We start from the raw sequence: 4,840 nt of genomic DNA on the forward strand, positions 1-4,840 counted from the left end.
CAAATCAACGAACAAAATGAGTGTTTCTCCAAGGAAATTGAAACTTTAAAAAAGAATCAATCAGAAATCCTGGAAATAAAGCAAGCAATTAAGAAAATCAAGAGTAAGCTATTGAGCATAGAAAACAGAATCACCAGTTAGAGGAAAGAACTAGTGATATAGAAGATAGGAATCAAGAAATGATGCAGAGGAAAGAAGAGAGAGACTTGAGAATAAAGAAAAATGGAAGAGTTCTATGAGAACTATCTGATTCCCTCACAAAACATGACATCAGAATCATGGGCATTGTGGAGGAGGAAGAGAGGGAGCATGGAATTGAGAGTCTATTAAAATAAATAGTGGATGAGAACTTCCCAAATTTATAGAAAGGACTAGATCCTTCAATCCAAGAAAAAATGTAGCACATAGTTACATCAATCCACAGAGGCCCTCTCCAATGACTTTGTAATGAAGCTGTCAAAAATTAACGACCAAGAAAAATTTCTCAAAGCAGCCAGGGAAAAGAAGGAAGTGACTTACAAAGGAAAACCCATCAGAATTTCATCCAACTTCTCGGCAGAAACTCAACAAGCCAGAAGAGAATGGAACCAAATATGCAAAAGTCTGAAAGAAAGAAATTGCCAGTCATGTATAATATATCCAGCAAAATTATTCTTTAAATATGAAGAAGTAAGGACATTCCCAGACATACAGAAGCTGGGGGATTTTAGCACCAGAAACTTCCATTGCAAGAGATACTTAAGGGAGTTATTCTACCTGAAACAAAAACAGAGAAGAGCACAACACTACAAGTAACATTGCCAAAAAAAATGTGCAGCCTAAAAAGGGATAACTTGTGACAACAATAACATATTAATGCCAAGGTATTATGGTCATACCTTATTGGGAAGGTATGAACTGGCAAAGGAAGATGAAGATCAGATGCTCTGAAAAGAGAAAAAAAAAACTACAGTATATATATATATATATATATATATATATAATCTCTTCACTTTTTATAAGCCTAATGGAAACCACACGCAAAAATCCCCAAACCAGGACACATGGCTTAAAAAAAGAAGAAACAGAGGAAAGATGTATGGAATACCAACGAACAAAAACAACAGACAGAAGCATATGGGAAAAGAACCAAGGGAGGTACAGTGCTATGAGAAAACAAAAGATAAAATGGCTATAGGAAGTCCTCATACATCAATAGCTACCCTAAATGCAAAGGCTCTGAATTCATCAGTAATGATGCACAGACAGAGAAGCAGAGTGGATTAAAAAAATCATATACTGCCTACAAGAGACCAAGAGACACATCTAAGCAGCAAAGACAAAGGTAGATTCAAAGTAAAAGGGTGGAAAATGATTCTCCAAGAAAATAATATCCACAAAAAGAAAGCAAATGTAGCCATACTTATATCTGACAAAATAGACCTCAAGATAACAAAAATAACAAGAGACAAAAATAGGCACTTTATAATGATAAAGGGAACACTACATCAAGAAAACATAACACTTCTTAATATATATGCACCCAACAAGGTAGCACCAAAATATATTAAAAAGCTACTCACAGAACTAAAGGGAGAAACATATCAAAACACAATCATAGTTGGAGGCCTTAATGCTCCATTGGCAGCTCTAGACAGATCAGCCAGACTAAAATAAATTTAAAAAACCACTCTTAAATGAAACACTAGACCAAATGACATTTACAGAACATTTCATCCCAGAACATCAGATAATACATTCTTTTCCAGCACACATGGGACATTCTTAAGGATAGACCATATGTTGAGTCACAGAACCAGCATCAACAAATTCAAAATTGAAAATATACCAAACATATTTTTTGACCAGGATTCCTTGAAATTAGAAATCAACTGCAAAAACAAGTTACACACACACACACACACACACACACACACACACACACACACACACACAAATACATGGAAATTAAAAATGATTGGGTCAAAGAATAAATAAAAGATGAAATCAAAAGATATATAGAAACAAATGAGGATAATATCACAGCATATCAAAACATCGGCATAAAGTGAAAGCAGTAATAAGAGGAAATTTTATCTCAAGAAACAAGAGAAATCCCAAGTAAACAACCTACCATCACATCTTAAATTACTAGAAACTCTCAGCTGATTTCTTACAGAAATATTTCAGACAAAAAGGGATCAGCACAAAATATTAAAAGTAATGAAAAGCAAACTCCTATAAGCAAGACTGTGAAAGATTATCATTTAAAACTGAAGGTGAAATGAAGAGCTTCCCAGACCACAACAACAACAAAAGGAGTTTGCCCTGGCAAGGTAGCACAGTTTGTTCTAGCATTGTCCTTCTATGCCAAGGTTGTGGGTTGGAGAAATGGTTAGGGCACATACAGGAATCAACTAATGGGTGCATAGATGAATGGAGCAACAGATCTCTTACTCTTTCTCTCTCTCAAATTAATTAATTAAAAAAATTTTAAAGAAGTAATTGATTGATTTAAAAAAGAGTTCATCACCACCAAACCAATATTATAAATAATATGTATTTATTTATTTTAAAAATGTTTTTATTAATTTTTACAGAGCAGGGAAGGGAGAGGGAGAAAGAGAGAAACGTTGATGTGACAGTGGAACATGGTTCGGCTGTGTCTTGCCTGCCCCCACCAGGGATTGAGCCCACAACCCAGGCATGTGCCCGGATGTGGAAGCAAACTGGCAACCTTTCAATGCACAGGATGACCCCCAACCAATAAAGCCACACTGGCCAAGTAACTTTAAAGAGACTTCTTTAAGGAGAAGGAAAAAAAGACACACACCTAAATATATATAACAAAATGGCAATACATAAGTACCTATAAGTAATCACTTTAAACGTATATGGCTTAAATGCTCCAATCAAAAGACCTAAGGTAGCCGAATGGATAAAAAAAAAAACCACAATCCTTATGTATGCTGTCTACAAGAGACCCACATCAGAACAAAAGACATACACAAACTGGCAGTAAAGAAATGGGAAAAAAATATTTCATGAATGTGGAAATTTTAAAAAAGCCGGGGTGACCATACATATATCAGACAGAGCAGACTTTATAATAAAAGCTTTTTCACTTAGCATGATAATCCCCAGGCCCATTCATGCTGTTGCAACAAGTAGTGGTGTTGGTCAGAGGGTGGGGGTAGGGCAGGGGGCTGGGTGGAGGCTGGCAAAGGGAGGGAAAATAGGAATATCTGTAGTAGTGTCAACAAAAATGATAAAGAAAAAAAAATAGAGGCTACAATAATAGGCAAAGAAGGATATTACATAATGATAAGGGAATCAATCTAACTATAGGATATCACCGTTGTAAACATGTATGCACCCAAAATAGGTCTCTTAAATATATAAAGCAAATATTAGTGGACATAAAGGGAGACATTAACAGCAATACAGTCAGAGGAAGGGACTTTAACATTCTATTAAGATGAATGGGTATAGCTTCCAGAAAGATAATTAACAAGGAAACAGAATCTTAAAATGACATAATTGACCCCTAGATTTCCTTGATATTTCTAAGGCATTTAACCCCAAAGCAGCAGAATATACATTTTTTTCAGTGCACATGGAACATTTTCTAGGATAGACCACATGTGGGGCAGCAAAACAAGTCTAAATAAGTTTAAAGAGGTTGAAATCATATCAAGCATCTATTCTGAACACAATGGTATTAAACTAAAAATCAGCCGAAACCGGTTTGGCTCGGTGGATAGAGCATCGGCCTGCGGACTGAAAGGTCCCAGGTTCGATTCCGGTCAAGGGCATGTACCTGGGTTGCAGGCACATCCCCAGTAGGAGATGTGCAGGAGGCAACTGATCGATGTTTCTCTCATCATCGATGTTTCTAACTCTCTATCTCTCTCCCTTCCTCTCTATAAGAAATCAATAAAATATATTTAAAAAAAAACAAACTAAAAATCACTGACAAAAATATCTGAAAAACACACGAAGACTTAAAGGCTAAATAACATGGTACTAAACAATAAGTTGGTAACAATACAATTAAGGAAGAAGTGAAAGGATACCTTGAGACAAATAAAAGTGAACACATAACAACCCAAAATCTCTGGGGCACAGGGTAAGCATTCCTAAGAGGGAAACTTATAGTATTACAGGCCTACCTCAAGAAACAATAAAAATCTCAAATAAACAGTCTAATATTACACCTAAAATAAATAGAAAGTGAAGAACACACAAAGCCCGAAGTGAGTAGAAAGGTGGAAATAATAAAGATCAGAAGGAAAATAAACAAAAGAAAGTCTAAAAAATACATAAAAGATAATGAAACCAAGACCTGGTATTTTGAAAAGATAAACAAGATTATTTATCTATTAACCAAACCAATCAAGAAAAAAGAGACAAGAACCAAATAAATAAAATCAGGAATGAAAGAGAAGTAACAACTGACACTATAGAAATACAAAGGATTATAAGAAAATATTATGAATAACTATATGCCAATATTTAGATGACCTGGATAAATTAATAAATTCATAGAATATACAAACTTCCGAGATTAAGGGGGAAAAAGAAAATCTGAACAGAACAGTTACAACCCACAAAATCATAGAAATAATAATAATAATAATAATAATAATAATAATAATAACAACAATAAACCCAACAAACAAAAGTCCTGAAATAGATGGCTTTACAGGTGAATTTTGCCAAACATTAGAAGAATAACTAACGCCATCCTTCTTAAATTATTTTTAAAAATCAAGAGAAGGAAATATGCCCAAGCTCATTTTACAAGGCCAGCATGTTTTCACTTCTAAAACCAGATAAAAAGTTTACAAATAAAGATAAT

The sequence above is a fragment of the Myotis daubentonii genome, chromosome 10 (genome assembly GCF_963259705.1).
Source record: "Myotis daubentonii chromosome 10, mMyoDau2.1, whole genome shotgun sequence".
Classification (NCBI taxonomy): domain Eukaryota; kingdom Metazoa; phylum Chordata; class Mammalia; order Chiroptera; family Vespertilionidae; genus Myotis; species Myotis daubentonii.